We start from the raw sequence: 14,665 nt of genomic DNA, 5'->3' as shown, positions 1-14,665 counted from the left end.
TCTATTTTGGGTAGTTTCAGTCTCAATATTTTTATAACAATGTCAGTACTATAGCAGCATATGGGAAATCATTGACACAAAAGTTTTGATCAAAATATTTCATTTAATTTCAACAAGAGTTTTTTTTAAAGCTAATAAACAAAGAGCATGGGGTGGTGAGGTAACATGGGTAAATGGTTGCTGCACAAGCATGTAGGTACGACTTTGAGTGCCTGGACTTGGCAGAACCATGAAGATAACACCTGTCTGTGTTCACATTGTTCCTAGGGCTACATGGACTCTTAGCCAGGAGCATTCCCAGAAGCTCATGGGGCCACATTCTGGTATATGAAATGTTGAAGAGCAAGAGGCCCTTTCCCAAATAAGGACATTCAGACATCTGTTGTTGCTTTTGGGCCTCCTCACATACACTATGGCCTGTTCCCACATCTGTACACACATGTATACACACACATAGAAAGATTAAGAAGAGTATCTTTGTGAGAATTTAGTTTTATAATAAATAAAATCACTTTCTTCTAAATAACATATAAAAGCAGAACATTGCAGAGCTTGATTAGGGGAGTCAATCAAATGCTTGCCCACTGCAAAGTCTGCACATCACCGAAAACTTACACAGTGCTAAAGTTGCCATTTTGAAGCAAAGGTGCTTTGTCTATAGTTTAACTCTCTCTGTATCCATTACATTATATGCACCTGTCCACCACAAAAGAGGAAAATACATTGAAGAATCAAAATTAGAAAAAACATTGCTTTATGCCTTCATTCATGACTCATGTGTACTTCTATCTGCACTGTGTCCTTCCTCTTTACCTTATATTATCCTCTCTTGGTTTCCTTTTTAAACTGTCTGCTATGCCCGTACTCAATCCTGTTTACAGATGTATGTGTATACACTGCAGTCTTGGATCACACATGAGGGAAAATATGAGGTTGTTCTTTCCCTGAGAACCGGTCTCCATGCTTAATATTATGCTTTCATGAGTTCATTTTTCTTTCATGATGATGAATATTCCATTCTGTATATCCAGTGAGTTTCTTACTGATGACTACTAAACTCCTGGGAGTTTTAGTGGTTTGTCTTTTAGTTTATATCCTTAGCTTTTCAGCATGTTTCTTCTTCAGGATCTTAGTATTAGCTCTAACCTTTTGAAATCTTATTTTCATGAAATTGGTATGCCTTTCAATTCGTCGTCATAATGTCATTCTCTCCAAACATAAAACAAAACAAAATTAACAAACAGAAGATAAAATCATAGCAGTCTCCTAGTCTAGATCTTACTCCCAAAGTCCACTCACCTAGTGCTGCACACATGTATCTGTATAATGTTTAGTTAAAATTTAAAAAAAAAATCAATAGATTTTTTTCAGTTTCTCCATCTCAAATAGATGGTAGGCTTCATCGAATAAGAGGAGCAATGCCAGCCTTGCAGTTTGCTGATCCTCTAATTTCTCACACATGAATGTTGCCAAGAAGGACAGAAATACATCCTGAAGGACTGGAGGTCCATGTGGAGAACCACTTCCCAGTGTGTAGTATAATGTTTAAGCTTGGATGGTTAGTGCACAACGATGGAATTTACTTATCGGCAGATGTGCACACTTTCCACATTTGAAACATCTCACAGTTGCTTGTTATAACACTTGATAGATGAACTCTTCCAGCCAATGCAAATTAAGCCTCCACCCTGCAGGAGATCATGATCTAGTAGAACAACAACAACAAAAAATACCCCAAAGAAAACCACACATAGAACAAACAAATTATCCAGATAACAAAGATGAGGAAAATAAGTTGTATTTCAGCACATGTGAGTTAAATCCACCAGATATTTTGCCTTTGGCTATAATATGCATCTTCAAAGAAGCTATCAGAATATCTCTGTAGGCGAGTATGCTAAGGTATAGCAGCATGCTGCTCTTGCATCTTGTAGCCTGGAGTCAGGTCAGGGATACCAGCTGAGATAAATTGTAAAGTAAGTATGTACAATTTGACAAGCCAGGTAAGGATGTGTATGTGTCGGAGTTTTCTGATATTTTGCTCTTAACATTGGTCTCTCAGAATTTTCAAAGGTAGCCAAACAGCATGCAGACCGAGAGGGGGTGGGGAGTAGGACAATTTCAGACACTATTTTTCACATCATGGGTGTATTATTCACAACATTAGTGTTCTGGTCATAAATTTATATCTTTTATGTTTTTGAATACTATTTCCCTCACTGCCTAGCCATGCTTGTTTCCTTCACCACTTCCCACACTCGAAGGTTTATATGAGGCACAGTGAAGCAAACAGGATCCTTATGGTAAATCAGCTGGGAGATTTTTGAAATAATGTCCAGAAATGGAATTTACATAATATGGAAAACATACGGTGAAGGGTATAGGTTGAATGGCAGTATAAAAATAAAAATATTAATCAACACACTTTGAGTATGTGAATTTTATCTAGGGTAAGTTTAAGATCTACCAGTCACACAAATGAAACATAAGCACTTATTTGTTTGAAAATAAATCCTATCAAATTAGGTTCTTCATAGAATTTCAGGGAATTTGGGATGAACAAGCAAGTTAAAAGATGAAAATTTACCATCATCTATGTTAAAGTTTCTCTTGATGAAAAATGGAAATAGGGATAATATTCTTGTCACCAATCTGGCCAGCTATGTTATCAGAGCTAAGATCTTTGTGATACCAGTTCATGTTTGGATCCCTTTGCTTAGCTCAGGGTTTATGTTTGCATATCAGGTAGATGGGACAGAGAATGGTTCTGCATTGGCTGCTTGAGGTCCTAGGAGTGAAACTGAGGGAGACAGTAAGCTGTGCTCAGGAACACACTGGAAGGTGGCACAGAGTGTCCCAGACTCTGAACTCAGCACATTTTTTGCTCCGTGTACTAGAGTTGTTTTTGACATCCTGCTCTACCCGTGCACATTGAAACTGTCTGTACTCTGTGCACAGAATATTTTGGAGTTTCTTATTGTGACTACCCTAAAAAGGTCACATATCCCTCCAGACCGACATGATGTCTCGGTGGAAGCCATGCATAAACCTCAAGAATCACCAACCATGTAACCAGGTTACTGGTAGAAACATGTTTGAAATTAGATTCTACTGATCAACAAACTTTGGTGACAAAACCAGGGTCATCCCGCCCACTGTCTTTCTCTATTTCAATTTCAGTTCCACACATTTTAAATGAAGAATCGGTTTTTTTTTATTATTAATTTATTCTTGTTAAATCTCAATGGTTATCCTATCCCTTGTATCCTCCCATTCTTCCCTCCCTCCCATTTTCCCCTTATTCCCCTCCCCTATGACTGTTCCTGAGGGGGACTTCCTCCCCCTGTATATGCTCATAGGGTATCAAGTCTCTTCTTGGTAACCTGCTGTCCTTCCTCTGAGTGCCACCAGGTCTCCCCCTCCAGGGGACATGATCAACTATGAGGCACCAGAGTACGTGAGAAAGTCACATCCCACTCTGCACTCAACTGTGGAGAGTGTTCTGACCATTGGCTAGATCTGGGTAGGGGTTTAAAGTTTACCGCCTGTATTGTCCTTGACTGGTGCCTTAGTTTGAGCGGGACCCCTGGGCCCAAATCTGCCTATCATAATGTTCTACTTGTAGGTTTCTAGGACCCTCTGGATTCTTCTACTTTGCTATTCTCCCATGCTTCTCTCATCTAGAGTCCCCATAGGATGTCCTCTCCTCTGTCCCAGTTTCCTGGTCAGTGAAAGCTTTCGTGGGACATGCCCAATCAAAGAACTGGAATTGCTGTTTGAAGTTGATGGAACCTGCTATGCTCTCATACCCACCATAACCACAAACATCTGAGAAATTTAAAAATAGTAATAACAATAAAAAGCAAAACATTTCTCAGTTCATTTATGAATCTTATCTTTGCTGTACACTGTTTACTACCTTGCCAGTTCTTAGGCAGCCACTCCCTTCGATCTTGACATCCCAGCTTTTCTTTCTCACATTGACATTAACTAGTTTTCATTGAAAACATCTTATGTAGAACACAATATATTTTGCATGGCAGTGACACTAGCGTTCTTCTCATTTTGATTCTTACAATGGTGAAAAACCTGTGCTGTAAGAAATGCCTTATCATACTCCCCAAACTGAACTATATTTATATTATAAGGAATATTTTTAAAACAAATTGGGATGAGTTGTTATATTAAGAGGGTTGAATGATACGAATCAGAGACAATAATTTATTAGAGGAGAAAAGTGAACTTATATCTAATAATATAGGCAATGATGCCTACTTGCAATTAATTTTTAAGAACTTTACCTTGTTTTACACTTCCCTGTGTTGAGTCAGCTTCCCAGGAGTTTTGGAGTTTAGACCTTAACCTAATATACTCATCCTTTGTCAATACCAGCCTTGCTATATAGGCAAATAGCAAACAGCTATCAAATTTAATATGATTAGTGCATTGGATTTTCAAAACAAGCCTCAAGTGTTGGCTTTCAAGAACTTTATATATGTCTGGATAATGCATGCACGCACACACGCACACAAGTACACACACACAAACATAAACATACACATGTAATTGAAATAAATAGTAAGAAATTAAATATAGGTAGAAATGTAATTTATTAAAGAAAAAGGTTTGCTGTGATCTCAGCTACTATAAAACATTTGAGGAGGAGGCATATGAGCTGGGCTTGCAGCAGGAGAAAGAGCAGATCCACAGGTAAAGCCACTGTGAGGCTTCAAAGACCATGCTACTGCAGTTCTCACTCTGGCTCCTAGCCCAGGCAGAAGAGATTTTCTGGTATTTGCTTTCTGCATGTTAGGAAGTCATCAGCGGAAAACCATATTAAAAAGAGATGTGTCACCAACAAGGAGAGAGGCACAACAAGTATCAGTGACATCTTGGATATTCATGATTCTTAAAAGAAAAAAGTAAAAATTGACCCAGACTTCAATGTTTTATACATCTGAATACTGGGGTTGTCTTTCAGAATTACCATGCTTCTCTGAATTTACTCAGAATTTAGTCTGAATTTTTTATTAACCAGATTGCCATTAAAGTTGTCGCCTAATGTTTGGTATCATCTCAGGCTTTGTTTTAACTTGCTACTATTTAGTTATACAGCAGTCAGATGACCACAAACCCAAACACAGACATTCTCCTTGCCTGTACTTATTTTTTTTTACAACACATGTATACAGTTGGCATCTCTCTTTATGGTCCACACTTGGATTCATCCATTCTCATGAAAACCAACAGACCTGAAAACAAATTTACCATTTCTCATCTCATGAATATTCTTTTTTTCTAAGCATGTTTTCTTAATTTTTGTTATTAGTACCTGAATTGAAAATCATTACTGTGTTTGCCCTAGCCTATTACATGTTCCTCTTAACCTAGTACCTCATGTTACAATCTATCTTAGAACAACCTATATTTAGAATTATTCAGCTTGTCTCTCAATCTGTCCTTGATGCCTTGCTTGAGCCTTTCACACTTTCATCAAATACCAGATTGTGTAGTTGTTCATTGTCACACTTCTTGAGACCAACTAAAACGTCTTCCCTTATTGCCATTTCTGCCACTGAGCTTTCCTTATATTCTGACTCATTTCCACTAGGTGACCACATGATAGTATCAGCTGAGTAGTCACTGCATTCTTATTTAACAAAAGGCATCTAATTCATAAAATGCCACTGTTGTTTCACAATAAGCTATTCTTCCTGCCTTATTAATGACTAGCTTCTGGATGGATAAAACTCATAAGTAGAACATGATGAATTAACGAGTAGGACAGCCCCTTTATTGGTCCTTAAGTTTGATTTTCCATAGTACAAGATGAGAAAGTAAAAATCCCTTGGAGTTTATTGGAATTGCTAGAGTTGGTATTTCTAGAACTTTGGGTGGTTGAATGGCTTTGGAGCCAAACATGCAAAAGCAACAGAAATTATCCAAAGGTTAATACTGTGTCAGCCATTAACTTTTTCTTTATTAGATACTTTAAACATGTTTAGTGTCGATGATTGAATCACACAACGGACTCATGGAAGCTCCGGAAGAGCTAAATATTTTTAGTCTTTGAGCCAGTAGAACTGCCTTCCAGGTGTGTATTAAGTAAAGACAGAAAAATTCAAGGGAAATTGTGTTGAGAATGAGATTAAGATAATTGAATTACTTTGCCATTTATTTTAGAAATAAGAGAAAATGTAATTAATGACAAGATGAGGTTGTGAAAAATGAAGAACACACACACACATACACACATGACATAAAAACATTTTATTATCTAACATACAAAGAACTCTGGGCCTTAAAGATGCAGAGGCTGTAAATGACGCTGAGTTATAAATGTTCTGGGCCTGATGTTCCATTTTGTCAGGGAAGCGTACAAATAGGCACTAACTAGAAATTTAGATTCAGATATGGTAAAGGAAGAAGACTTTCCTGAAGATTTGTTTGTATTTGGAAGTAACATAAATGATATGAATTGTATAAAATTATCTATAGAATAAGAAGGTAAGAACCATAGTGAATGCTAATACTTACAAAAAGTACAAGTTCAAGGTGAATGGAACTGATTGGAAGGCCTCTCAAGTTATTTGTGTAAAGAGTTACTCCCAAAACAGATAGACTTCAATTAGCTGAATATACAGAGAAAAGAAAAATTTCAAGCTAGAGATTTTCCAAATACTAAAACAAAGACAGTGTATATCAAAGATGTAAACATAAATTACATAACAGAAGGAAGCCAAGGAAAAACAAATGAAGCCATGAAAATACAAGCAAGCTTGTTATCTGAATCTAATCTATGCTTGCAAACATGCAGCATGGTGAATTTTCAGACAGAGGGAGCCTAGATTTCATTACATTGAATCAGATAAACAACAATAAAGTCGGCCCTTCTAAAACCTCCAGCTAATTTGTCCAAATGTCAATAAGTACTCCAAATGAGCGATAAATAACCCTCTAAGGATTTTACCATAACATAAAGCATTTAAAATACCAATTACCTAATAATTTAACACTTAATGAACTCATTAGTTGGTAGGTTTATTAGGCAATAATATTCTTTGATATTCAAAGCAATTTGTACTTTATTTTTGCACTGCAATGAACATAAGCTACAATGTAAATAAAACCCATTAAATATTTTGTAATAATCACATTAAATTCAAATAATACTTAGCAAAAAAAAAAAAAAGGAATGAAAGAAAGAAAATAAAGGCATTTTTAACACCATTGCTGCATAACATTTGAAAAATTGTTTATGTGAGGTTTAATGCAAAAGCAAACATAGTCTGCATACACTGCCACTGTGGTGGCAGAGTGAAGGAAAAGTCAAAACATACAGATGTTTTAGAGAGAAAGGATGACAACACAGCAGTAGAGCCAAAATATAATCTCAGAGTCTCTTATATTCTCCACCTCTAATGATTTAGCTAGGCCTTATATATAAATTTAACACAGTACACTGTCTACTCAGGGAGCTTGGAATTAGTAATCAAAAGCTGTCTACTTTGAATACATGAAAAATTAAACTTTTACATGACCAATCAATATTGCAAAAAGAATTGAATGTGAGACTAGATGGAGTATGTTCTTTGCATATACAAAATTCTGCCTTCAGTGTGCAATATGAAACAAATAGTAAAGTAAAAATGAAAACAAAAATAATCCATTGAGGAAAGATATTTGTCACTTGGATTATAGGCATGTATTAGCTATAAAAAAGAATGAGTCAACTTATAAATGTAGTTTTTATTTCCTCAGAATAGCAGATGACATGAGCATCATACCCAGACTTTACAAATTCATGGCTTGGGCAGAGCCTAGAGAGTCCCTATCTAATTATCCTTGGGCCTAGGCTGGAAGCTTCTGCTCTCCATCCAATCCAGTCTTCTGCAATCCAGGACCTTGGCGTCTTCAGCTTCCAGACTCTGTGTGCCAATGTAGACCTAAGGATAGTTACATAGAAATGCTCTGGGCTCAGCCCAGGAAGTGTATTCATAAAGCTCCCGTCTTTATCTTTGCTTCCAAGGAAATAAAAGCTACATTTACATCTGGTGCCTAACGTTATTGGAGAAGAAGAAATCCCACAAATTTGGAGAAACCAGAACATCTGACAGAATGTCACAGAAGAAAGGAGACATCTGACAGAAAGCCATAGAGGACAACTCTGCCTCATATCATCTCCAGAGGAAGCAATAGTTCTTAATTTTGGCTCGATGCCCAGAAAGACTGAGGAGACTTTGGAGCTGCAGAATCCCCAAGCCCAGAGAAAGGAAAAATGCAGGAACCTCAGACACAGAAAATCATAGTAAGCCACCCCCAAAGACTATTTTAACTATATATCCACTTTTCCTCTATAGGAAACTCCATTTCAAAATCTTTAAGAGCAAGGGTAGGTCTAAATTTCTGAATTAAAATCAATATCTATCATATCTCATCTCTATTAACTTAAATCATCTATCTTGATCTAAAAAGAACTTATCCCCTAACCAACTAAACTAAACTTGATTGTAAGACTAAACTATCTGGTCTTCAACTCCCATCAGACACTTGAGAAGGAATAAAAATTAAATACCAGAGTGAACTGGTGGTGCAGGTTAGCAGCTAAGAAACATTATAAAATAATAATAAAAAAAAGAAAGAAAGAAAAGAAAAAGAAAAAAGAGCAAGGGTAGGACTTGATGGGATAGAAATGTTACCTGAAAAAGCCCTTGCACTATTCATTGCAATTGTGACCACCGGAGTAAACCCCTCCCTCCCTTCCCTGGCAATATTTACATATTTACTCTCCAAAAAAAAAAAAAAAAATTGGAAAATCAGCTGTACAACACGAAAAGCAGCCACAACGGTACAAAGCCTTGATAAACAAAAATAAGAAGTAAAAGAACAGAAAGTACTTAATTGTACAAAAGTACCTATTGAAATTGAGGATAAAGATAGATTGGACCTACAGCACCACCTTTTAGTGAAATTGAGGAAAGATGAACACTTCATTAGGTTTCTGAATTACCTGGGAATAAATGCTAGAAAGTGGTGAAAATTCACAAAATTAACAACTACCCTGGAATCCTATTAAAATGAGAGATTGTAAACATTTAGAGAAACAATGATAACTTATGGAACGCACATACCCTATGTGAGACTGATGTTTAATACCTGGGTGACGTAAAGCAGGATTATCGCACGATGCTGGGAAGATTTAGCAACAGCTGTAATAGAAGTTGGCTCTCAACTACAATGGCTGACATGGTGGTAAGAAGAAGCTGAATTATAGAAAATCATAATAAGTCTAAAACTGTTTATATCATAAAAGATCAATTTTGAGGTGAAATACAATTATGCTGATTAAATAAAGCAGATGCAATTTGATGACTCTATTATTATACAATGTACTTTAGTAGCTTTAAGATGCTGTGATAAGGCAGATGAAAAAAGAAAAAAAATCTATGTCATTTACAAAAATTATGCAAGGCTCCAGAGATACTTTTACTGATTTATTACATAGATCAGCATCAACTATAAATAGGGAAGCTGCAGCAAATACCACATGCAGCTGTGAGATGTGTATTAATTGAAGTTGTAGTTTTTGAAAATGAAAATACAGAGTGAGAAAAAGTTATCAGACCCTGAAAAGCTCAATCAGCATCCAGGAATGAATGGATTGTGAGGTAGAAGCCTATGAGGTCCAGGCCTGTAGATGATTAGATTGTATGGAGGCTATAAGCTTTGAGGGCTAGGCCTAGAGGTATTTAGACAATAATGCTCTGGGGTCAGTCCAAGCCATGTATTAGTAAACCTTGGGTAGAGATCTCACTTCATCCTCTGAGGGAAAAAAAAAACCAACATTTACACAGCTACTTTATAGGAAAAAGATAAAATACTCAGTAGAAGTTGTACATGGTAGTTCTTCTGAAGAATCCTGGATCATGGGGAAAGCAAGAAAAAAAAATCTTAGGAATAGAAGGACAGTTTCAACTCTATAGTAATTTTGAGGCAACATAAGATCTCATTTCTTTCTTTCTTTCTTTCTTTCTTTCTTTCTTTCTTTTTTAGCAATTTTTATATTTATTTTTACATAAACATGTATACTATTACAAATAAATAAAATAAACTACAAACAGCAAGAAAAACCAGGAAACAGTCAGGAATACAAATGTTACATTCAGAGTGTTTTGGCTATTTGTATTTGGCAACTGGAAGAAAACATTTCTCCTATCTCGATGAGTCTAAAATTCTAAATTAAAATCAATATTTGTCATATTTCATCTCTATCAACCTAACATCTAACTAGACCTAAAAATATCTTCATTCCTAAACAACTAAGCTTGACTGTAAGACTAAACTAGCTGGTCTCCAAACACATCAGAGACTTGAGAAGGAATAAAACTTAATTACCTGATTAAAATTGAAGTCCAGGTTAATAGCTTCCAAAGTGAAAAAAATGACAGAGATAATTTGATGCCTGAACAGTCACTCAATACCCTGTATAATGGTGGAACATCTTCTTCGGCCTTCTGCCCTAATATATCTGACAGATAAGTGTGTGAGGCAGGAACTATTGAGGACTTTCTTACCCTGTCTTGGCAGAGTTTGGCTGTCAACTGTGCCTGTATCCAAGCTTGCCCATTTTTAGGCAGAATTCTGTCTATAGCAGAAATGAGGACATTTTGTCCCATGGCTTGTTTACTGTACTTGAAGCCATATTCATGAGGAGTTTCTGTAATTCTCAATACCTTCTTTGAGGTAGGCTAGGTGTTGCAAGGGGTTAACTGTCTTGTCAAAGAATCTTAAAATGATAAAAAAAAAATGTCTTTAAATGCCATATTCTGTAGTGCTCTGGGGCTTTTGAAGACCTTATCTATTTTACCTTATATATCTACAGCATCATATCTATCTGTCATACCTAGAATGTATAGTCTTGTGATAAAAATAGATCAGTAATTGACATAACCATGATTTAATAAATTAGCAGTTAGCTTGTATTACTTAATTGTCATAAACAGCCTGTAATATGACTTTCAAGGTATTAGAAGGAAACATTGTATTATAGTTGAGTTGTATGGACACAATACCTCATATGAGAATGTGTGTGTGTGTGTGCGTGTGTGTGTGTGTGTGTGTGTGTGTGTGTGTGTGTGTGTGTGTGTTTGTGCATGTGTACGAAGAATAATCTTAAATCTGAAGTCTATACCAATGGATCAAGATTAAACTTATTTTGTATCAATGTACAAAATTCTATACCAATGTATTGAAAATAATCATTTTGTGAGTAGCAATTAAGGCCTCAAGTGGAGAAGTAGATTCAATAATCTACTTTTTGTTCTACCAATTCTATATACTTCTATATCACCCTTCTTTGTTTTCAACCCCTATCTCCACACCTATAAAAGAAAGATGTAGGAAAAGAGAGACATCCCTGAGTCCAACCTCGTTTCCTCCCTGAACAAGACCAATAATAACCTATAACCAACTCCCAATGAAAATAGGCATCTGTGGTCCAAGAGAGTAAACAAAAACTATCCAACCTCCCTTAAGGGAAATGCGGTGTTGTTCTCTTAGGGTTTCTTCTGGCCGATTAGTGGCAAACAATACCTTTGAAAGGGGCTCAAATAAAATTGGGAAAATGGTTAGACAAGCTAGGAATAGCATTTGTGGTCCAGTTTCTAAATGTTGAGAAATTCCAGGCATAATAGGAGTTTAGTGTGGGACAGTCTGAAATGCTGGACCAATTGGGATTGGAAGTTTTCTTTGAAAGTGTCTGGGACCTGTCTTGTTCTGATGAGGAACAACAATTGAAGCACTTGGTGCTGGAACATGAAGGATACAGCATGTCATTGCCAAGCATGCTGAGAGGAATGAAACCTGTCAGGTCTGATCCTATGTCGGTGTCCAGTTCTTTTGTTCTGAAAGCATATAATTTCTCAAAAGCATTATACAGTTGTAACATTATAAGTGTATAAAATGTACATGATACACATAATAATTAAGCCTGGTTTTTGGCATTTTGTATGAAAAGAAATAAAAAGACACCTGTAAACCCTCATTCCTGCCATATGAAGAATGGCATCTAATAGTAACTCATAAGGGTTCTGTAGCCAACAAGAATCATTTTCTATGTCTAGACATTCATGTCTCAGCCAATCTCAGAGCTATTACCATATAGTGGGATTACCAATATAAGTGACCTGCTTGTTCTGCAGTTTAAATTCTTCACATCCCAATTGTATCCCCCTATCTCATCCCCTCCTGAAGTCCCTCCCTCCCTCATCCATTCTCCTCTCCTCCCTTAGACCTCCAAAAGGGGAACCCTCCTCTCTAACATCTGACCTTAGCCTATAAAGTCTCATCTGTACTCCCTGTAACCTCTTGCTCTGTAGCCTGGCAAAGCTGTCCTGCCAGGGGAAAGTGGTCTGAGTTCGGTGGCCAGACTGCATGTCCAAAGTAGTCCCTACTCTCCACGTGTGGACTCACAAGGAGACTGTGCTATTACATCTGAGCATAGAGTCTAGGTCCACATCATACCTGGTCCTTACTTGGTATTTCAGTCTCTGCATTGTAGTGTAGTTATCCTGTATTATGTGGCTAATATCTGCTTATGAGTGAGTACATACCATGTGTGTTTTTCTGGGTCTGGGTTACCTAGATCAGGATGATCTTTTCTAGTTTCATCCATTTGCCTACAAATTTCAAGATTTCTTTGTTTTTAATAGCTGAATAGTATTCCATTGTACAAATGTACCACAGTTTCTTTATCCATTCTTCAGTTAAGGGACATCTAGGTTGTTTCCAGATTCTGGCTATTACGGATAAACCTGCTATGAACATAGTTGAGCAAATGTCCTTGTTTTATGATGGAGAATCTTTCAGGTATATTCCAAGGAGTGGAATGGCTGGATCCTGAGGTATAGTTATTCTCAATTTCCTGAGAAAGCACCAGATTGATTCCCAAAGTGGCTGTACAAGTTTACACTCCCACCAGCAATGGAGGAGTGTTCGTCTTTCTTTACATTCTCTCCAGCATATGCTTCACCTAAGCTTTTTCTTTGTTTGTTTGTTTGTTTGTTTGTTTGATGGAATCTTAGAGTCCTTTTGAGTTGCATTTCCCTGATAAGAAGGAATGCTGAACATTTCTTTAAGTGTTTCTCAGACACTTGATATTTTTCTGTTGGGAATTCTATTTAAGCTTTTACCCCATTTTGAATTGGATTATTTAGATTGGTGGTGTTTAATTTCTTGAGTTCTTTATATATTTTGGATATTAGCCCTTTGTCAGATGTAGTGTTGGTGAAGATCTTTTCCAAATCTGTAGGCTGTTGTTTTGTTCTGTTGACAATGTCACTTGAACTTTTTATCTTAGCCATTCTGATAGGTGTAAGATGGAATCTCACAGCCATTTTGTTTTGCATTTCCCTGACAACTAAGGATGTTGAACATTCTTTAACTGTTTCTCAGCTATTCGATATTCCTGTGTTGGGAATTGTGTGTTTAACCCTGTACCCCATTTCTTAATTGGCATATTTGGCTTGGTGTTGTTTAAAATCTTGAGTTCTTTATATATTTAAGATATTAGCCCTTTGTATGATGTATGGTTCATAAAGATCTTCTCCCAGTCTTTTGGCTGTTGTTTTATTCTGTGTACTGTTTACTCTGCCTTACATAAACTCTTCAGTTTCAAGAGGTTCCATTTATTTTTTATTGATCTTGGAGCCTGAATTGTTGCTGTTCAGGTCAGAGAGTTGTTGCATGTGCCTAAGAGTTTAAGTCTCTTCCCCACATTTTGTTCTAACAGTTTAGGATGCCCATCTTTAAATTGAGGTATTTAATCTACTTGAACTTTAGCTTTGTCCAACGTGATAAATATGGATCTATTTGCATATTTTGACATGTAGTCATCCAATCAGACCAGCACCAATTGTTGAACATGCTATCTTTTTTCTACTGTATGGATTTGGCTTCTTTGTCGAAACTCAAATGTCCATAGTGTGTGGGTTTATTTCTTGGTCTTCAATATGATTCCACTGATCAACCAGCCTATTTCCATGCCAGTACCATACTGGTTTTTATTACTGTTGCTTTATAGTACAGCATGAGATCTGGGATAGATAATCCTCCATAAGATCTTTTACTGTACAGTACTGTACTTTTACCTATTGCAGTTTTTTTTTGTCTTTCCATATGAATCTGAGAACTCATCTTTAAAGGCCTGTAAAGAATTGTCTTAGAATCTTGATGGGAATTGCCTTGAATATATAAATTGTCTTTGGTAAGATAGCCATTTTTACTATGTTGATTCTCCTGATCCACGAGCATGGGAGAGCATTCCATTTTCTGATATCTTCATTATTTCTTTCTTTAGAGAACTGATGGGTTTTTTGTTTGTTTTTGTTTTTATTTGTTTGGTTTTTTTTTACTATAATCTTTCACTTGCTTGGTTAGATTTACACCAAGGTACTTTGTGGCTTTGTGAAGGGTTTAGTTTCCCTAATTTCATTCTCAGCTGTTAGTAATTTGTGTAAAGCAGAGCTACTGTTTTCTTTTTTTAGCTAATTTTGTATTTATCCATTTTGCTGAATGTGTTTACCAGCTGCAGGAGTCCCTTGGTGGAGTTTTTCGGGTCAGTTATGTATACTATCATGTCATCAGCAAGTAACAATAGTTTGACTTC

This window comes from Acomys minous, assembly GCF_964271855.1.
Source record: "Acomys minous genome assembly, chromosome: 14".
NCBI lineage: Eukaryota > Metazoa > Chordata > Mammalia > Rodentia > Muridae > Acomys > Acomys minous.
This window is presented reverse-complemented; position numbering follows the sequence as displayed.